The following is a 21,826-nucleotide window of genomic DNA, read 5'->3' on the forward strand; positions in this document are numbered from 1 at the left end:
AGCATGTATCTCGAGCAGATTTGGGCCTGTATACAATAGAGTCTGGAAGCCAGGTCGAAAATAGAAAAATGTTTCTTTTTTTCACCTCTCCCTCATTACTTATCTTTTTGCATGTCATATTTTCTTTCAGGCTGGATAAGCCTGCGCTGTTGAAGGATCTCAGCTGCTCTGGAGTGATGGGACCATAGGGCTCCATCCAGCAGGTGCTGAGCACTCTGAGCCCAGTGCAATAAACACCGGAGAGATCCCTGCAGTTACCAAGGGGGTGGTCACAGTGGGGGTCTCCATTTAACTGCATGCTTGATTTCCTCCTGTGCAGCACCTCCTAGGTGTCAAAAAGCTGTCAAGAAAACATTTACTGATTTTCTTTTTTTTTTTCTTTTTTTCTTTTTTTTCCTGTTGATGGAGTTTTTGGGATTCTACTTGTGGAAGTCGTTGCTGTTTGATGTTGTGCGAGGGCGGCTCATCTAATGAATACTTGAAATACTTTTATGCTGAGTTAATCTGTTTTTCATTAGCAGTCTCTCTAAGCTGGCACAGGTTTGCTGGTGCTCTAAAGGACACATGGTCTTGTAATCTTTTGTCACGCAAAATCGAATGAGTCTGAGCACAAGAATTGAAAAGTTTGGTGTGAGTAGAAGTCAGATTAAGTCAGGCTGCTGCTTCTCTATTGTCCATGTGATTGTTGTGTGAGCAGTAGCCAAATGTGTGATGAATACATGACCTGCTTTTTAAAAAAGATTTATCAGTCCTGGGAGATCAGCTCCTCATCTTCTCTTGGGTTTGGGATTCCCAGGGGGTGAAGAATTCCCAGGTAGGAGAAGAATTCTTCCATGTGTCATATTTTCTGTTGGTTTCCTAGAACATCATGCACAAGTTTCACCAACTTGAAACTAAATTCTCCTAGATAAACAGACAAAACTTCACTGATTTTCTGTCTGATTTATGGTATTAAAATTATATTAGGGAAAAGCACTGTCCCTCTCATGACTTTGAGGGAAAATTGCCCATTTGCCCTTGTGTTTGCTGAAGACAATAGCCAGTTAGCTGCTCCTACCTTCCAGCCCAACGTGACATCTCAAGTCTTTATTCTACATTTTCCTTGAGGCACTGGTGCTTTCATTTTGCTTGATGTGGAGTAACAGAAATGTTTTGATTGAAGGGACCAGCCAAAGCTAACTTCAGTGTTTACCCTGAAGCACGATCCTTGTGAACACATGGGCTTTATTCATCCAACCATTACAGAAAATGGTTTTATTTAAAAAAAAAAAAAAAAAAAATACTCTTACATTCACTGATTTCACTGTGAATGAGGCCCCAGAGTGTTCCCTGTGGGGCTGCCATTACACAGAAAGGTATGGATTGAAGAAGAGGGGAAGACTTGTATGTCTAACTCAAGCATGTCAAGTGTTCACTTCTTTGCTGCAGAAGAATAATGCATTTAATTAGACTATCATTGTGACAAATTGGTTGTGATGAGGCCGTCTATCTCAGGAGAGTGATGCTAATCTTTCTTGTAGTTTAAAGGCTCTCCTGTGTTGGCATGAGAGAGATAATTCTTCTTTTTGGGGCTGTGGGAAAACAAGAAATTCTTCCTAATGGAAAGATTGGATGCTTCAGTTGCCTTTTATAGGTATTTCTTTAAATGAGGAATGGTTTTGAGTACCATAAAAATTTTGAAGGATTAAATTCTGAACTACAGAACTTGTGTACTTAACTGGTTTTGTTGTAGTGTATTGACTCAGCCTCTATGGAACCAGATTTGTGCTAATAGAAATACATCAGATGGATTTTAATTTTCCTTTTCTGATCTTTACCACCGTCTTTTTTTTTTTTTTTTTTTTTTTTTTTTTTCTGTTAGGGATCATTGAAAAGATTTTTTCTATTGTTATTGATTTTAGAACACCCTGTTGTCAATGTTTTAGTTGATGGAATTTCCTTTCCATTTCAGCATAGCACGTGAAGTTTCTCATTGTGGAAATGCAAGAGTAGGCACCTGTTTTAAACATTTCTTAAACGTGTTTCAAATATCAGGGAAATCTTGCCAGATCTCAGCTCTTTATTCAACTTTTTTTTTTTTTTTTTTGTCTTTTTTCCCTCCCCCTCCTCTGCTTCATACTTGGCAATCCTCTTCCCAGACTTTTCCTGCACTAACCTATTTCACTGATCGAGTGGACTTTTTCCCTCCCCTAACAAGCCTAGAAGGTTTGTCCGAGGAGGAGGTGGAAAGATGTCTCTGTTCACCCCAAATCCTCTGTCCAGTCTGAGGTTAATGGGTGAGAAATGGGCCGAAGGTGCAGTGAGGGGATGAGTGCACCCAGCGCTGCTGGCCTGCAAGGAGTGACGGAGGGAATTGGGAATTCTACCAGCACTGCTGATTTATGTAGAAAGCGTTTTAAGATTAGGCTGGAGCATTTCAGCATCCAAGGCATGGCAAATTCTGGACTTTTCAAAGACGGCTGTTGAATAGATAGGAGATAATCCAGAGGAAAAACTGCTGGAATCTCTTTGACCTGCAGCAGGTCAGGGTCTGCAGAGAAGTTGTCAAAGGTTTAGTTCGCTTGTTAGTCGTTCATTAGAGTTTGTTACAGGTTTGTTTCATTTGTTGTCGAGGGAAAGGCAGAGGAAACATTTCAATAAAAGCTGGTTAAAGCTGTCACTGTGCTTCTGTGCTAGCGAATAATGAAACTCTTACTTCTGCTCTTTTTCTTGTTTTCCCTTTTCTTTGTAATGAATACTGATCACCTGTCTTGCAAATAAGTGACCTTATCAAACAATGTGCTTTTCATCGGCTGCTTTCATCTGGTCTGGAGCACTTAATTTAAATAGATAGAAGCTGGTTTGCCTTTTTTTTTTTTTCCATTGATTTGAAAGTTTCAGAATAATTTCCTTTTTTCCAATTAACCTCAGTGTGATGTTGTCTTCTTTAGAGTGTTTGATATAACCACAAAAGACACACAAATCTCCCTTCTTCTTCTTTAACTTTGTCTTTTGTCAAGTAGATTATTGCAAATTAAGTTGGACTTTCTTTCAGACCTGCGTAGCCTGAAGCAGTCTTCTCTGCTTTAGTTGCGTGTTTGCATCCAGACTTGGCTTCTAAACTTTTACCTGACCTTTAAAAAAAAAAAGAAAAAAGAAAAGGGGAAAAAAAAAAAAAAACAAAAAAAAAAAAAAAAAAAAAACCACCCCAAGAGTCCAAGGATTGGATATTCACTCTATAGAAACATTAGACTATTGATAAATTTTGGTCTTTCTGGCATGCTGAAAACACATTGTTGGGATTCAAATACAGCTGCTGTGTCCATCTGTCAGCAGGCTTGATAACAGAATTCCAAGGTTATTTTTTTCTTATTTTCTTAAATATTCATAAATATTTATTTCATCATCTTAAAAACCACATCCCAGGCCAGCTGTGACTGAAGCATGTCCCATGAAGTTCATTTGAGGTTCACCACAGCTGTGGACAATGCAAGAAAAGCTTCAGTGGAGATGCAGGAAAACCAAATCACCCTTAGGGCTCACTTACAGGCACTTTGAGGACTGGTAAGAACATGATTTGTCGTGTTGGAGATATCGCTGTTTCTTATCCCTCCTTCTGGCTTAATCCCTTATCAAGTAAAGTTGTGCTTGCGCTGGAGTTGGAGGTATATGGGAGAGGGATTTGCTTTCTAATTAAATGGATTATAGATAATATAAATAGATTTTTTGTGAGCACAAGTACATTTATTTGCTTAGTTTTTAACTTCCTCCTCCTCCCCCAGTCTTTGTGGGCTGGCAAGGCAGTGTGATTTGAACTTTTGGATAACCCTTCCTTCATTCCCTCCTAGATTTGTCTCTGTGTGCTTCAGTCGTGTTGCAGGAGTTGACATGTATATAAAAACCACTCAAATCAAACACAAATTAAACATTGATAAGGTAAGGCTGTGGCTTGATAGATTTGAGTTGTGATATTTCAGATAAAGAGTGAGTAAAGGAACGCAGATTTGCACCAGGCAGGATTTCTCTGGAAATGTGTGTTTAAACGTGGTGGGGATTTTTCTATGCTCATATTAAGCTTCTGGAATCACTCAGCAGATTCTCCTGAGGCTGATTTATCTACAGCTATATTTGTTTTGTTGTTGTTGGGGATTTTTAGACCTCATATTTAGATCTTGTGTTTATCCTTCCATGTTGTTTGAGCAAGGAGCTGAAATCTCCAAGCCAGTTCTTCACTGATGCTGCAGGGGCCAAGTTGGTCTCAGGAGAGCTCCCAAAGGTCCTGCCAGGTCCATGAGAAGAAAACAGGTCAAGTACAGAGTCAGGAAGGCTGGGCCCTTGCTAAACATCCCTCTGCATCTTTGGGGCTGATAGGCTGCAATACAACAGCGCTTCTTCACTGAAAATTGATTAAATTCTATGCAAATATATCTAACTAACGTGAAAAAAACCCACAAAAAAAAACCCCTTATAAGTTGCACTTCTGTACTACAAAATAACAAAACTCAGAATATAATTTAAGGCTGAGTTTCTGCCTTTAACCACATGCATGCTTTTTCAAGGACATGAAGCAAATAATATATTAAATAATGTGTTTTAAGCAATTTTTTTTTATTGGCGTGTTTTGTGATTATTTCTTAGTTTGGCATTTTGCAGCTGCTTCTTAGCTCGGTGTACCTGCATATGTGCATTTAATACACTAATTTGCTGAAGTTAAAATTTGGATTGAGTTTTCCCATGTAAAAGTCAGACACCTGAGACTTCTATAGTATGAATTTTGACAGGTTGGTGGTTTGGTTTTTAGGTTTGTTTGTTTGGGATGGGGGGGGTTTCTGTGTGGTTTTTGTTTGTTTGTTTGTTTGTTTTTTGGTTTTTTTTTTTTGTTTGTTTTTTTTTTTTTTCTTTTACATGTGTAGTATCATCAGAAATGTTTCCATCTTCACCTGTGTGTCCCTGAAGGGAAAGGAGGGATACTTTTCTTTTTCTGTTCTCATTACTGGGTACATTTGCATTGAAAAAAGATAATTACAACTCCTTCTGCTTACAGTTGATTCCCCATGTACTTTTAATTAGATACAGCCTCCTTGATTCCATTTTGTGAACAATTATGTAACTTGTGCTCTACTCAAACGTTAAACAGTTTGTGTTTCACCCCAGAAACGTGTGAAGTGATTCATAACTGCGCTGGGATCATAAAATCACTTTGTTGGTGTAAAACTGTCGAGGGTGAAAAGCAATCCAGGAGCACCAGGGATGTGTGGTGCAGGAGGGGGGTCCTCACAGGAGAGGGAGCGGCACCTGGAGCTGCCAGGGCAGAGGAAAGCAAAGAGAATTCAGCTGTTGCAAATTCTCCTTTTCATCCCCTTCCTGCCTGTGTCCCCTCCAGCCTGGCAGGGAGAGGAGCATCCCTGGTGACTGCAGGAAAGCATTTGCAGATTAATGACCCTGTTACCAAGAGGGCAATAACCCTGTTTGGGTGGGAAGGGGAAGAAAAGCCTGGTTTCAGAAAAAACGCCTGTGTGTCTGTAGATCAGTGAGACCCTAAATGTCTGCAGGCTCTGCTGATGCCTTGCAGGAGGACAAACATCACCTATTTTGCTGCTCTCCCACTTTGTCCTGCTGGAGCTGCTGTGTTTTTGCTGCCATTCATTTCTTCAATGCAGGGAGCTTGGAATGAGCTTGTTAAATGTTCTCAGTACCTTAAACAGGGCACTCTGCAGCCGTGTTTGAAATGCTCACTGGGTTAGCAAAGCCTTTGGGGTTTTTTGCCCCCATTCTTTCTGAGCATTTTCCGTGCATCTCTCCTATCTCAAGTGTCACTCTGCATTTTCCCCACTGGATTTGCGGCTGCTTTATTGTGTGGTTCACTTTCTTAAGCACTGTGGGTTTGCTTTTTTCAGTTGTTTTCTTTCAGGAATCAGTTGCCAGTAGGATGAAGCAGGAAGGGAGTTTGTCTAAACCCAACTATTTTAACACAAATGCTGATTCCTCTGCATGTCTAAATTTACCTTGGTGCTAAGCCTGCTCAAGAGGTGGCTCAAATCTCTCTGGTCTCTCCTGCCAGTTCCTTTTTCTTTGTTGCTGCTCCCATCTCTCCTGGCAATGTGACTGTTTTAAATGTACCACTCATGTCATGATCACAGCTGGCATTTGTGTATTTTGGCAGAGGAAAAGAAGGTGAAGTAAAGGATTTGTTTCCCATACATGCACACTCTGCTTAACAGCATTCAGAATGATTGGTTGGAGGTGTTGGCCTAAGGAGAGCTGAAAAAGTACCTATGGGCATCCCTCAATTTACTTAAAGCAAATCCTTTTCCAGGGTAGGTGCTCGAGTTTGGAATGAGTTGCTGAAAATATCCCATTTCAGGGCAAGCTTTCTGAGGTTTGGTTTGACAGAGCCCTTGCTATTTCTCCAGGCATTCCACAACAGCCCTTCTCCCTTCCCTGTCCTGCAGGGCAGTACCAGGCAGCCCACCCAAGGCTTGGAAATCTTGGGATAACTCCAAACAAGGGAGTTTTCCCTTTAATTGGCACCTAGCATAGGATAGTCTTCTGAAGGAAGCTTTAATTATAGCTAAAGGAGCTAAGCTTGTGTCTGAACCCAGGCATTTGTTTCTTTGATAATAACCAGCTTTAGCTACACTGGCAGAAAGTTCATGGAGATTACTCTGCTTTCCTTCCCAAACAAGTTGGGTTGTTTTTTTTTCTTATTTTAATCAGATCCTAAAGAGCAGAAGCAGCTTTCGAATCTGGTGGCTTTGTTCTGTTACTTCACTGCACAGTTCTAACAGCTTTTTAATGCATTTTGATGTTTGGGTTTTTAATTTTTAAACCAGGTTCTCTATTACTGATGAAAAGTCAACATCAAAGGTACTAATGTGGAGGTAAGTCTTCTCCTTGTCTGAAAACGAAACAGAAACATTCCAGCCATCTGATTTCCAAGGGAATACTTAATTTTATTATGCCAAATGCAGGTGCTACATATTAAGTGATGAAACTTAGCTAGCAACAGTCACTCAGAGTTAGAAGGCCACAGTGTAATGTCATTTTAGAATGGGAATGTGTGGTTTATGCATATGGAAAAGGATGATAAAAAATTATTGGGTTTCGTATTGCCATTTGCATAGTTCAGAAACAGAATGTCCCCTGTCTGTAGCTGACTGGAAGGTTGGGAGGTTCCTGGCTTTAACGGCTTGAAAAATCCCTTTGTTATGACAAATCCTACTTTCTTGAGCAAATGCATTTTTGTTTTTGCCCTTGCTACAGTCACTCCTGTTTAATACAAGATGCCACCTCCTCCTTCAGCAGGCACACAGCCCCAACAGGGTTGGGCTCCGCGTCCTGTCCTGTGCTCTGTCCCCAGATGAGATCCCCATCCCCAAGCTGCCATAAGGACACTGCTGGGAATGTGACAGGAGCTCACATAAAAGCAGTCGAATATTGCCTACACCTGAAAATTGCCCCTGTTTTAGTGCCTTCCAGACCTCCACATCCAGTGGTATTCTGGGAACCACTGGGAGGGCATCTGGCATGGGATACCTTGGGGTACTCTTCCTCAAGGTGTAGCCAGTTGAGTTTTCCAGGGTACTCTGGGTTTCCTGATGTGTTTCCCTGCACAATTTTTTGGGAGAATGCCAAATCATGTCTTTATCTTGTGATGTGTTTTTTGTTGGTTTGTTTTCCCTATGTTTTTTGTGCTTTTGCACCCACCATAAATAAGCAAAGCCTCAGTTTCATTGTGCCTGTTCCTGTTCTCCGTGCTGCATGGTGAAAGTGTTTCCCTGGCCTCAGGCTCCCAGCACCAAATAGCCCTCACTCATCGTATATGTTCTTTTGAAAACTTAATTTCTGGGTCAGAAACACAAACGATCCAAGGCAGGTTGCAAATGTCCCTTAAATCCCCTTTTTAGGGGGTCGTTGTGTTCTCCTACTTCATTTCATCGGAAGAATTCTCCACTGGAGTTGAGTGCTAAGGACGTTTACTACATTGCTAATTTAATAATCTCAGAGGATGGGGCAAGCTTCTCTCAGTGCTTCATTTGTCAGTCTCCAGGTGGGGAACCCTGTCCCCCAGTGTGACAGGGCACCAGAGGTGGGCAGTTCAGGGAACCTTGGGTGTCGTGAGTTCCTGCATTTTGGAGGGTTCTCAGGGGAGTGAAAGAGCTCTGCAGAGCTCGTGTTTCAATACCTGTCAGTGCGCTGGTTTTGTGGGTAGGAGGGAGGCTGTTTAAGCCAGAAAGGGAGCACCAAATTTGTAAACCTGAGTAAAGTGAAATCCCAAATCAGAAGAACTTTCCACCTCTGTGGAAGGTGGGAGTGAGGTGGTTTGGTTTAGCACCACAGCGCTTGAGGTCAGTGTAAAATCTGTCTGTTAAATGTTATATTGTACTTTGCTCCTCTTTGCTTTTCCAACTTCCGTAGTTTTAAAATTCCTAATATTCCTGGTGAGAACAAATTTGTTCTTCTCTTGGTGAGATTTGGGAGGGTTTTTGTTGTTGTGGGTTTTTTTTCCCCTTCAGACTTAACTGTTGTAAAAATTGATTTCTGAAACCTTCAGCAAGCACATTCCTTTTCAAGGTGGATCAGTGAATCTATTTGCAAGGTGTTTGCAAACAGGAGAAGTCAGGAATGTCCAAGAGCCACCAGTGAGGTCTCTGTGCAGGTTTTTGAGGGGTGTGTTCACTGACCTGAGCCCTGTGATGATGGAAAAGTGACAAATAAAATCCCACCAAAAAACATTTTTTACCAAGTTAAACAGGGAGAGATTTTCTTCTTCAATACTTACTAAGAGCCCAGTGATATGTCTTCACCATTTTAGCAGGACTACAAGGAACTAAACCTATTACTGTTGTTTGTACTGCTCTTTGGGTTTTTTTCAGGTATTGCACCTGAAGGGTTTCAAGCAGAACAGCTGATTTTTTTTATTTTTTTTTTTTCCTGCTAAGGTTGTTACACGATATAGCAGATTTATGTTTGCTTATGTAGCTTCTGTTACGCTTCATGAACACTTCATGAATGCTTTGAATGCTCAAAATGTCTCAGTCAACGTAGAAAAACCTAAAACTGCAATTTCTGTTTTGGTTTTATTTTTGTTGATTTTTAAATTTTTTTTTTCTATTTTCCCCCATGAAATGTTTTGTTTCAGATTGGTTTTTTTGCCTGAGAATAAAACCATCACAGTTCTCTTCAGTCTTGCAATTATTTATCCATCTAAACATGCACTGCTTAAGTAGAGGACCAGAATACTTTAGGCATTTTGATAATTTTTCTGGTATTGCTGAAATAGTTTCTAATTCAAGCCTGCTGTTGTCCTTGCTGGGTTTGTTTTGCAGTGATTTGTTTGTTTGTTTGTTTGTTTGTTTTTGTTGGGGTTGGTTGGTTTTGGGTTTTTTGTTGTTGTTCTTGAGCAGTTTTCATTTGTTTGTGTCCATGGTAGGTATATGTGCGCTGAGAATGAGCTGCACCCTTGACAGCACTGTGGGATGATACTTTGGTTGCTGTTGGGAACTGTCTGGAGAGCAGATCCAGGAGCTCCTGGGACACCCAGGGACCCCTGGGCTGGGTGTGCTTGGGGACTCAGCCCTGACAGCCCCTGCAGCAGGCTTGGAACTGCAGGATGGACTGGATTTGAGATCAGTAACTCCCACCTCAAAGTCCACAATCAGGTGTGGGAACTGAAGAGTTTAGAGCTTTCAGAGCTGAGGGACTCTGCCCGAAGTGGTGCCTTTTTCATATCACACCTGCTTTTTTTTGCTGGGCTTTCAAATTCCTTTCTGGCTTCTATTTGTGTGTCCTCCTCACTCTTATTTCTGGGAGCTTTAATATCAGTAACAAATACTTTATTGACCAGAATAAATAATATGTTTGGCTCTTGTAAATGATTAAGAACACTTTAATTCAGCTCCACTGTTTAAGAAGGGGTTTTGTAACACCTATTACATTTTCTGAGAAACTGTTTTCAGCCCTTTGTTTGATCACAGTCAGTATCTATTTAGGAAGTTAATCAGTGTTCCTTTTACAAACCAGTTCAGTCATGGCAGCTTCTGTAATTTCATCACAACCAACTTCTGTCACTTTTTTGTTTGCTTTTTTTTCCCACCTCCTGTCTTAAAATACCAAATACCCCTGAACTGGTGTCTTTGGTTGCCTTGCTGGTGAACAACTGACAAATAAAAGGCTTGGTTTGGTTTCAAACTACACATCTGATGGGGGCACCGGATAAAAGCTTGATTGACAATATTAAACAACAACAAAACTTACTTGTTTTCGTAACACTGCTATTAAATCATAGTCCGAAAACGTGTGTGAAAATGGAGAGGAGCTGTCTCTCTTGGTGTGTGAAAAATATTTTTCTCAAAGGCAAGAGGTTTCTAAACACCCTCCTACTGAAAGCATCTCGGGTTCTTCAGAGCCATCGTGCCATCCAAATGTAGGAACAAGAAAGTGGAATAAACCTCTTCCTCGTTAATTTAACTGTGTATCTAAATTAGGGCCTGTTGTGTCCGCTGACAAATTCTGTTTTCTCCTTGGTTTGAAGCCAAGCTGATCAAGTTGTGTTTGGAAATGGCTTCAAATGTGAAGCGAGCTCAGTAAGAAAGTGCTGTGGCGTGTAAAGTAACGGTGAGGATGTTAAAAACCCATCCTGAATGTTTGGAAACAAAAGTCCTCAGTGATAGCTGCGGAGTTCAGTCATTGATTTAGGAGATTTTGAGCTAAGTCAAGCATTTTCATGCTGTTGAGACACAGCTCAGCTGAACTGCCTTGTGCTGGTATTATTTGTTGGGAAGGTCCTGGTAATTTCAGTAATATTCTGGTGGAGTTTGTGGGTGATATATCAAAAACTGAGGGTGTTTTTCCCAAACAGCAGTGACATCCCTTAGGGAGCCCGTGTGCGCTATCGTGTTGGCCTTGTTCGGGATCCACCTTATCAGCACCAAGCCAGAGAAAGTTTATTTTGAAAATACTCACCGGTGGCTGCTGGATGAAGTTCTTATGATAAAATTCTGCAGGGAGTATTTCACAGGAAATAAATGAGCATGTTTCCTAAATAACCTAAATTTAATTCTCATAAGTACCTGAATGTGTAGACTGCCACAGAGAGACACTGAAAAATGTGTTTGAAAGCTAAATCCCTTTTAATAGGGAAACAAAACATGAATTATATTATTTTTTTAAAAAAGTCACAAATTTGTATTAGCAACGCTGTTTGATATGAGTGCTTTGTGTTTTTTAGGTCAAAACTCTTTGGCCTGGTCTAAGTCTCCTTTGCAGACTGGTAATTTGATGTACACCCTGATAATGCAAAATAGTAAATCCTGATCAATATGAATGATTTTACTGAGATTGATCATTCCAGACTGAGATCAGAAAACGTGTCAGTTTGTGCTACAAAGAGGAGAGCAAAAAAAATCATGACGATAGAAGCACTTTTCCCCAGAAGTGGTGGGCTGCTAGAGTTAAGGATTAAAGAGTGGATGTGTTAATTAATAATTACTTTATTTTGGGCTAATATTGCTCAGCAAGAATTTTTTTTCATAAAGCAGGCAATGCAAACAGTTAGAGGAGTAGAGTGGTAGGAGGTGTTTGTTTGCTGACATTTCCACTCATGGCAACAGAAGCTGCATTTCTGGAAAAAATTAAGTCCTATTTTTTGTGGTTTATATGAAGATGCTTAAAGTAATTCAGCTTGATGAGTAAGTCTTTCAGGGATGATTAAATGCTTAAAGAAAAAATGGATGCTTGCTTGAGGTTATTACATACAGGCTGGGAAATTGCTGGGTGACACTTTTTGTCTCATTTCTATCCCTTGCTCTGAAAAGGCAGAACCCAATAAATGATTAAAAAAAAAAACAAAAAAGGAACTTTAGCAAACTTTAGCAAAAAAAGCAGAAGTCTTTAAGGATCAGAGTATCTTCTTGGCCAGGCCTCATTGCCTTTAGCATCACTGCTGCAAGGAATTCATACCTGACAAGAGAAGCAATTCGTTTGCTGGATGACAATGAGCAATGCCACCACTGGTAGTAAACTGATGGCTCTATTCCTTATTCTCTTGGCAGGTCTTATTATTATGAACACTGAAGTAATCAGTTCCCTGCCACTTAACAAACCTACCTTTCCTGCCCTCAAACAGCCTGATATCAGCTGCAAGCTGTATTATTTATGTGTTGTTTTTACTAATCCTTGCCAGCCTAAAACATTGCAATAATCTTGCAGTCTGGGTAGAAATACGACCCATAATAAGCCTGAGGATGAAGTGACAATGCCAATAATCATTGCTGGGGGGGGTGTTATAGCTTTGTAGTGCCGCAGGGGTCCTCCACTAATTTTAACAAGACAGCAGAGTGGATAATTCAAGGACCTTATTTTAGTGAAAATTTATTTTTCCACTGAAATTGATGTGAAGCAGATTTTTCTTTTCTCTTAACTATCTGCAAGTATTTAGAACCCCTGTGGTGTCCTGGACTGTCTCTTCTTACACAGCATCCTGTCAGCATGCTGTTTATCAAATGCACCCAACCTGAGACTACTTTGTCTCCTTGTTCTCTCTCTGGGATTGCTTAACTAAAACCACTAATTACAAAACAACAACCAAATTATTTTAACGGATCTTAAACTGCAAAAACACTTAGAAGATATTGGACAGGATAAAGCAAGCTATTTCTTGACAGTTTTGGGTAGCCTTACAGAATACTTGGAAAGTGATTCTGAATTTTCCAGTAGGATGCTGAAGGGGTCACCTGCATTTTAGTTCAGATCAAATGTTCTCCAGTTCCTGTGCTCCCTTACATTTTGTGAAATCGTTTGGGAGGATCAAGCTGGGTTTGCTCTGAGGTAAAATAAGATTAAGGATTCAAGGGGACACCTGTGCTTCGGTGAAGAGTGGTTTTGATGAGCTGGGACCAAAGTGAATCCATGGTGCAGCTCTGGAAGGTACAGGGCAACGCCACTCGTGTTGGTCAGCAACCATTTCCCTGTGCTCCAGCTGCACACCACTGCACAGACTCCAGGCTCTCCTGGGATTTGAGCCTTCTCTGTGTTCATGCTGTGGGTTAAACTTTGTCTCTTCCAGTCCAGTTAATTCCAAATACTCCACTCAGTGAAACTCAGCAACATGAGACAAAAATGACCTGGTCTTTCACTGTGGGTTTTGAACACTGTCTGTCTTTAGCTGGGTTGGGTCAGAGCAGTGGTTGCCTCCTCTCATGTTTATTGAATTCCAGACAGTTACTACCACAGCAGAACGTTAAAGCTCTGTGGGGGTTTTTTTGTTGTTTGTTTGTTTGTTTGTTTGTTTTAAGGCACTTTAAGCAAGAGCTATTAAAAGAAAAAAAAAAAAAAAAGAAAAAAAAAAGGAAAAAAAAATTACTAGGAAAATCCTATAAAGTAATAAAGATTGGTAAATCCCTCCGTGCTAATTTCCAGAAAGGGGTCCCAAGGTAGGTGGTGTAGCTGGCTTTGGCAGTTGGTGATTTACAGGAACATTAACTTTCAAGCTCAATTGGAGCCTCGGAGCTGTGCCTCGTGGAAAGTACGTGCAGGTTGTAGAGAGTCATGGAGACAAAGGGGTCACCTGCTCCATTAGAGGGAAAGCAGTTCTAAAATAACTGCAGCAGTATGGGCATTAACCAAGTATTGCTCTTGCACTTCTTGATTCTTAGTAAAAGGTGTCTGGCTGTAGACACCTGTAATACTTTTTTTTGTTTGTTTTTGGTGCTGTCATGACAAATTATTCTGAGATTTGGACATTTGGGAGGGTTTCTGGTTGAAAAATCAAATATAAAAACAAACTGTGAAAGTCTTGGAAGCTTCGGTAACTTACTGCTCAAAAACATCTTCAAAATAGAAGTTGACCATTATGAAACTGGGTATGCAAGAGGTCTTCAACAGAGTGGAAATTATTCTTCTAAGTTTAAGTATCTCTTCATAAATATATCAGAGACTTTGTAAATTTTTAATTTAGAGTGAATTTCTTTCTGAAGATGTTTTAACTACTTTTTTTCTGATTGGATTGATACTTCCAAGATGAGTAACTCCTGACGTTTCCTTGGCTCCATCGCATTTGCCTCTTCTTTCTTTCTGCTGCAGTTCATGTTTTGTACTTTGAGTGGAGGAAGCTTTTGTCTACCTTCTTAGTACTTTGGTGAAACTGGGTAATCTTTAACGGGCTGGATAACTCTCTGTGCCAAATGAGTACAGTAGCTATTGTTAAACATGTGTGTTTGCTATTGAATGAGCAATTTGCAAGATCTGTGGCACAAATTACAGAGACAGAACTGGAGCTATAGCATAAGCATTTACCATTTGCTGTAGTCTGTGTTGTATCTAGAACTGGCATAAAAAATTCATGTAACAGTTGTGACTGTAACTTTATACAGTCTGATTTTTCCTTATTACTGCAAGTGTTTTCAGATATGTCTCCTCAGGAATTTAATCAAAGACACAAATTCTGAAGCATCTGTTCTGGAAATTCCTGGCTGACTAAAGTAATTCCTGGACAAGAACAGCAGTGTTGTGCCTTTCTGCTTAATTGCAAGATTTGGCTGGGTGTATTTTAGGGGGTTAAATTGACAATTGTTGGAATATTGATGTCTGAAATAAAACTTGCACATTGATACTGTTCAGGAGGGTTAGGGTATCTTTCATCCAGGACATTACTGGTTTGCTAGATTAAATGTTTTGGTGTTAGGAGGTGTTAAGTCTGTTTGTATGAATTTCTCATCCTACCGCTTTGAAAAATTCACTTAATGTTTTGATTTTTTTTTTTTCCAAAAACCAAAGATAAAAACACATAGAGGATGATAATGCTTACGTAGAGTGAGGATGATTTGATTGATTGATAACTCTATAGTCTTTGTGATTTGAAGAATTAATTACTTAGTTGCATTTGAAAGAGCTATAAAACATTGTCAAGCATATTTAATCTTTAAAAATCAAAAAAAAAAAAAAAAAAAAAAACCTGACAGCAAAAAACCCCAATAATCCAAGACAGATTAAAAAAAAAAAACAAAAAAACAAAAACAAACAAACAAACAAACAAACAAAAAAAACCTGACAGCAAAAAACCCCAATAATCCAAGACAGATTAAAAAAACCCAAACAAACAAACAAACAAACAAAACCCAGTAGATAGAAGTTGTCTGTTTTGGGACTGGAAAGTTAATATTTCAGATGCCATCTTTACTCTGGATGAGGGTCCAGTTCAGGATAGTGTCTATGTAAGTAAAGCTAAATGAAATAACCTGCTGAGCACTCATTGAGGGATTTGAGATTACTCCTTTTGTTCAAGAAATAACAAAACTTAGAGTGAGGCTAATGCTTGTGGTAACAGGCATAATGTGATGGACACGTCGTGTGTAACGTAGCACGTGCCTTTGCCCACAGTGATACTTGAGTTAAAACAGTAATAGGAAATGTCTCTACTTTGCCTTTAGAGAACCTGTTGACCTCTCAAGTTTAAAATGCTCATATCTTTCTCTTATTAGCATCTGTTGGGAGAAATGAGGTGAAAAGACTGCTGCCTTATTCTGCTTAACAGCCTATTTAATTTAAAATTATGATGTGCACGGCTATGTATTGTCCTAATTTGAGCTTTCTGTGATTTTTCCAAACAAAGCATTTTGTGTTGAAAATGAAGGCGGGCACTGTTTGTCTATAAGGATGAAGTAGCTCATGGCTAAAAAACATGTAGAAAAACCCAAACCCAACCAAAAAACAATACTCCCCCCCAACCACCTCCCCTTTACAAAAAACAAACAAACAAACAAAAAACAAAAACAAACAAACAAAAAACGGCAAAGAGAAAAATGATGTTTCACATAAAAGCAGACCTGTAAGGAAACCAAACCTAATCTGGCTTCCACAGGTCTGAGTCTCTGGAGTCATATTTTGGAGGCATTAGCAAGGGAGGGGGAACAGGACATAAGACAAAGCTGTCTAGACAAAAGAGAAATCCAGATCTTTATCTTTCAGCTTCTAAAATGTATTTATTTACTTGAGCTGTTTATCCTGGCAGGCACCAGAAGTGCTTTCTGAAGGTATCCAGGTGTTCTTGAGAGACTTCAGACTAGAAATCTTGTATTAGCTTTATAATTGTGTAGTGTTGTTCTCACTGGCAGGATTTTGGAAGTTTCTCACTGGCGATTCACTCTGAAAACCTGGGAGATTTTTGCTTTATGATCCAGCTGTGTTGTGAATTCTCCTCTCCAGTGGTCTGGATGGCTGTCCACAAGGCAGGCGTAATCTGGCATTGGATCTTCTGCTCTGACAGGGGCTACAGGGAAGCAGTGAGGGTGATAGGAGCTCCAGGGTGCTGGAATTCCTGGGGAGGATCCTGGGTGGACTCCTTGTGGGAAGGAGGGGGTGAGGAGTTGTGAGTGAGGCCCTGCTGTACCTCCCAAGCATTGAATGCCCCGTTGGACAGTGCTGTTCTCAGATTTGGGCTGGGACATATCCTCGAGTGGCAGGGCAGTAATTGTGAGTGGATCCTTCTCTGCTTATCACCAGGGAACACAGTGTGCAGTGGCCTTCACCACTGTAATTATTTCAGTACAGGCTCTAAGTTATAGCTTTAGCATGTGGATGTTAAGTGTTTTACACAGCTGTAATTGCAAATCTATATAATTAGATGCAGAATCTCTTTGAGATGCTGACCCCTGCCTAATGGCACAAACCAATTTTTATTGATGGTGGTAATCCAGATGGCTGGTAACAGATAACTGAAAGGACAGGAGAGCGAGAGAAATGAAATAAACATCTGAACTTCAGCTCTCACTGCAAGAAGGTTTAGTTTAGTAATTTAATCACTGGAGTTCGATAGAAGGCCTACTTGTTGTCCTTCATCTGGAGTGCTGAACAAGTTCTTCGGCTTCAAAAAGAGGAAGAAAAGCTGTGAGAAAAATACTCAAATGTGTTTTTAAAATAAGGAACCCACAACAGGCAGTTTTTGGCAGAAAACAGAAAACAAAGTTTTCATTCTTGCTTAAAATAAAGATACACCCACAAGGATTATTAGTGCCATGTCAGTCATAAAGCATCTTTGCTGTTCTGCAACTATGTTGTACCTATGGCATTTAAAATTTTTGAGAGACTGGAGAAAGTTAATTTGTTTAAAAAAACCCCAAAATCCGAAAACCCAAAACCCCAAATAACTTTTGGAGCTGTACGCTTTGAGATGTTGGAATTCACAATAGCTGCATGATTGAAATAAATTAAATTGATTTAGTACAATTAAGCACTTCAGTATATTCCTTTACTTTTCTTATTAACTTCGAGATATTGCACTCTTCATTATCTAAGCTGGTGCACGTATATATGAAATTATAGAGTACAAGAGAGGGATAGATGCTAATTATAATTAGTGGTTTTATTGAAATACTAAAACTATAAAGATTGATTAAATACTCATAAATTGATGTGCAGGCTGTACTATACCTGTAGGGGAAAAAAATAAACCACAGTCTTTTAAAAATTATTAATATTTTATGGTATGCTGGCACCCAGTGCCCCCTGACATAATATAAATAAACAGCAGCAGAGACATCTCTGGTTGTGTTTCAAAAAGATATTGGGCACAAAGGATGAGCTTTGAGAGCTCCTTGGGAAAGCAGATCTGGGCTGAGAGGTTTGGGTTTATTCCAACACAAACAGAACAGCAGGCTAGGGAATTTCAAAGAATTTCAGTGAAGTTGGAAGTGTTCTTACTTGGTGACCACAGTTGTCACCGAGTATAGACAAAGCCATTTCCTGCTGGTGGGACATTCCTGCACATACCCGTTTGTGGTGAGCAAATTTGTTCTGGCCAGAACAAGTCTCCTGGTGACAGCTCCTATAAAATGTGGTTGTCATGCTGCCAAATACCACAGAGCAAGTTCCATACAAAAGGGGATGTTATCCCGGGGTTTCTGGGGGAAAAAAACGAAGGGAGAAAAAAAAAAGAGAAAAAGGATATTTACAGGTGTGGGATTTTATAGCATTGTTTTAAATTGGTAGGAATCTCACAAAGAAAGCCCCCTTTATGCAGCCTTGATAAAAAGGGTTTAAAAATCAGATTCCAGAGGATACTTGTCCTCACGCATGACTCTTTCCATGGGCTGGTGACTTCAACTGAATAGCTGGGAGAAACCTGAACACACGTCTGTGAGCGAGTGTGTGAGCTGTGAGTGCCAGCAAACCTCCAGCCTGGGAAAGCAAGGTTAGGGGGGAGAGGAATGGATGCAGCCACGGATTTGGTGCGCTTGGGGTACCTCATCTGGAAACAAGAATAATGACCATGACCTAGAGCCAAGCCTGTTCTCTCACAAAGTCCTACATTGTAGGAAATGAGGAAGGATTTCAGCTTTGGAAGAATCCCTGAAAACACACAGTCAGTTTGGATTTATCCCCAGCAGCAGGGATTGGTGGGGTTGTTAGTAGATTGTAAATCCCTGAATTGTGGTTTTCCCTGGATCTTTGTGGAGCAGTTGTGGAGGGCAGCCAGCAGGACATGCTGCAGGGTTGAGTCTTTTGCTGCAGCTCTGCAGTGCCTGTTTCCTCCAAGTTATGGAGCAGTTAATGACTCTGATGGAGAACCTGTCAGTAACTTTTAATGTTGGGTTCACAAGGCCAAGGTCGGCACAGGTTTTTTGGGGTTTTTTTTGTCTCAGCGAGATGATCTCTGTGCCAAGCTTGCCCTCTGTGCCAATCTCAGGATTTCACGTTTCAAAAGCTCAGGAGTGCGTGCTGTGCCAGGGACAGGGTGTTTCTGGTTAACTTCTCCAGGTTTATTCACACAGCACTGGCTGATAATGAAGGGGGTGATTTACGAAGGCTGAGGGCACGGTTAGGATGAACCTGTTGACATCTAAAAGCAGCAAAGAGCACGTTGAGCCTCAGGAAACCGTAAAAGCTTTTTGCTCTAGTGGATGTGTGCTGTGCATTAGGGAGCTGACCTTAGCACCCCAGCACTTTTAATTTTGCCTTTCTTTTAAATTCTCTGAAATACTTTTATACTTTTTTGGTGCGTGTTTTTTTGGTGTGGTTTTTTTTTTTTTTTTCTTTTTTTTTGCTCTTCATGTTAAAACTTATTGCAGCTCAGAGCCTTCTCTCAGGAAACTTGTAGTTGATTTCTCCAAGAGCCAAACTAATTTTGTTTATTTAACATGTGGAGTTAAAAGTTTTCTACCACATGCTCTGCAAGTACAGGACAACTGTACTTTCAGATACTCAGGTATCCGATCCTACCTAATACTTGCAGGATACTCGAGTATATTTTTATGTATAGTGTATATATAAATAAAATACTCACAGAATAATATATGTGTATGATATACATGGGGTTTATATATATACAGTGTGTGTATATATATAATACTTGCAGAATTATATATATAATATACGGATTTTTAATATATATAGCATATATATTACTTGCAGGATACTAGGTATATATTTATATATAGTGTTTATATAAATAAAATACTTGTATAATTACATATATTATATATGTTTTTTATATATTTATATATAATATATATACATTACTTGCAGGATACTGAAGTGTATTTTTATATATAGTGTGTATATAAATATATAATACTTGCAGAATTTTATATATAAGTTTATAATATATATGGTTTTTATTTTTAATCTATATAGTGTATATATATTACTCAGAGGATACTCTAGTATCTGCTCCTACCTAATACTTGCAGAATTATAAATATCTATATAATATACTTATATATATTATAGGGAGAGAGAGAGAGTGTGTGTGTGTGTGTGTGTGTGTGTATGTGTGTGTGTGTGTGTGTGTATATATATATATTAAAAAATATATAATTTTTAATTTTTTTTTACATGCAGGATGCTGAAGTATCCTGCTTCTACCTGATTGTTTCCTCCTTTAACTGCTTGTATTATTGCTGAAACACAGTTTTCCACGCCGTGCAACTTACTGGAATAGCAGCTGTAGAAGGGTTCAGTGATTCCACAGGTTCTTCTGGCGCCGTGGCCACGAGCCCATCGTGCTCTGAACGTGGGTTGTGAGGAGAACCAGGGAGTGCTGTGCCGTGCCCACACCCAGAAAGTCACCTCAGAGTCAGTGAAACTGAGTCACTGGAGCACACACATCTTGGCAGAGCTCTCCTGGCAGCAGGAGCCCTTGTGCTGTTCGGGACTGCTTGGCCCTGGAGATGAGCCAGGCTTTGCCAGCTCACATCCAAAGTGTGTGGACAAATGCAAATCTTGCACAAACAAGGAACGCTGTGTTGCTAAAACTGTAAAGCACGCGAGAACTAGCGCGGGCAAATGTGAGCTGTTTATGAAAAATGTGTTGGAAGTGCCATAGGGTGGGATTATCACTTATAAAGATCTCACTCCCACAGCCTAGAATAGCTTAAAGGTGCTGGAAAATAAGGTTCTGCTCTGCTCTCTGGAGATCATGTCTATTTTGTCTTAATTATTATAGCTCTGAATAGTGTTGCTCGTTAATGCCATGTTGTGAAATCCTTGATGCGCTCAGCACTCCAACCACCAGCGCAGAAGATAAATACTGGAAAAAACAACATAATAACTTAATTGAATTCCCCCACTTCTTCAACTAGAATTTTGTAAGCATAACTTACTGGACCTATAAATACACCTGGGTGTCACTACATGGATCACTTGCTTTTCATTTTTCTCTAAGATGACCACCACCATTTATTCTAATATTTCTGTAGGAAAGACGCATTTGCCATATCTGTATCTGTTGTCTTCCTGTGTTTCTGACTCACCTGATGATGTGGTGATCTTTCCAGAACACAAAACCACCTCAAATGAAGCTATGGACTTGCTCCAAGAACTCTGAGCAGCTTAGCCTTAATTATGGTCTGGGTAGTTGAGGTACAAAAGCTACTGTCTTAAAAAAATAGAGCTTTTAAACTGTATTTTTGCATGATTGATTCTAGTCATTAATCAGTTGCGATCAAGTCCTAGGCACTGGGGTTTTTTTGGTTGATTTTTATTTTGGAGTGGGTTTGTTTTGTTTTGTTTTGTTTTGTTTTTTAGTTGGGGTGGTTGTGTTTTTTGGGGTTTTTTTGGTTTGGCTTTGCGTGGGTTTTTTTCGGTGGTTTGGTTTTTGTAATTTTTTTTTTTCTCTGTTGTGCTCTAATAGTGAGGCAGATGTAGCAAAGTGAAATATGGAAAGATGGAAAGGCATTTCCTAAGAGAAGTGCTCGCTGGTCTGTGTGAGAGGGTGGGTTTGAGGAACATTGCGCATGGCAGCAAAGTCTCAGCATCCCAACCACGTTCCAGCTCTGATGGAAAGTGACGGAAGCGACACCGGGAGGACTGAGGGGTCAGTTGGCTCTGTCTGAACCCAGCTGTGATGGCAAATGCTTAATCCTAAATCAATCTTTCCCCATTGCCACGGAGAAATGCAAATGGAGGGTGATTACAGCTTTCCTCTTGCAGGCAAGAGGTGAGGCTTCTCAAAAGTTGCAGGAGTCAAAGGATTGATTTGTTGTGGAGGGTAGTTAGAGGAGACAGCAAATCAATTTGCTGAAGCCAGAAGTTTGTGGGAGGGTCTGAGAGGACTTCTGGCTAGGGAGGACTGAGTTAAAGGATGCCCCAAAGTAAAATGATGTAGATAAAGGTGGACGTTTGTGAAAGGAAAGGAAGGGATGTGGAATTAAATGCAGATCTAAAGCAACAAGGAATTTACTCTTGTGGTTGGGAATTTATGATAGAGGTAAATTAAAGAAGCCAATTGTGGGCAGAAAATTGCTCAAAGAGGTTTTATAAACTAGAGGTAACATCATAAGGACTGAGAAAGTAAGGGGAAGGAAAAAATCAAATTCCAATGTGCTTCTGGGAGGGAAACGTTACCATTTTT

At 39.9% G+C, this 21,826-nt stretch overlaps 1 protein-coding gene and 1 long non-coding RNA gene across 4 annotated transcripts in view; both read left to right on the forward strand.

Annotated features, from left to right (window-relative positions):
• The window catches only part of LOC120765753 (protocadherin-11 X-linked), a 452,351-nt gene that overhangs the window by 168,569 nt on the left and 261,956 nt on the right, over positions 1-21,826 (forward strand). The window lies entirely within an intron of this gene.
• LOC120765754 (uncharacterized) lies at positions 3,606-20,503 on the forward strand. Its single transcript, XR_005704502.2, has 3 exons — positions 3,606-3,644; positions 3,828-3,915; positions 19,816-20,503. It is a non-coding gene; the product is annotated as an uncharacterized LOC120765754 (long non-coding RNA).

The sequence above is a fragment of the Hirundo rustica genome, chromosome Z, assembly GCF_015227805.2.
Source record: "Hirundo rustica isolate bHirRus1 chromosome Z, bHirRus1.pri.v3, whole genome shotgun sequence".
Lineage (NCBI taxonomy): Eukaryota > Metazoa > Chordata > Aves > Passeriformes > Hirundinidae > Hirundo > Hirundo rustica.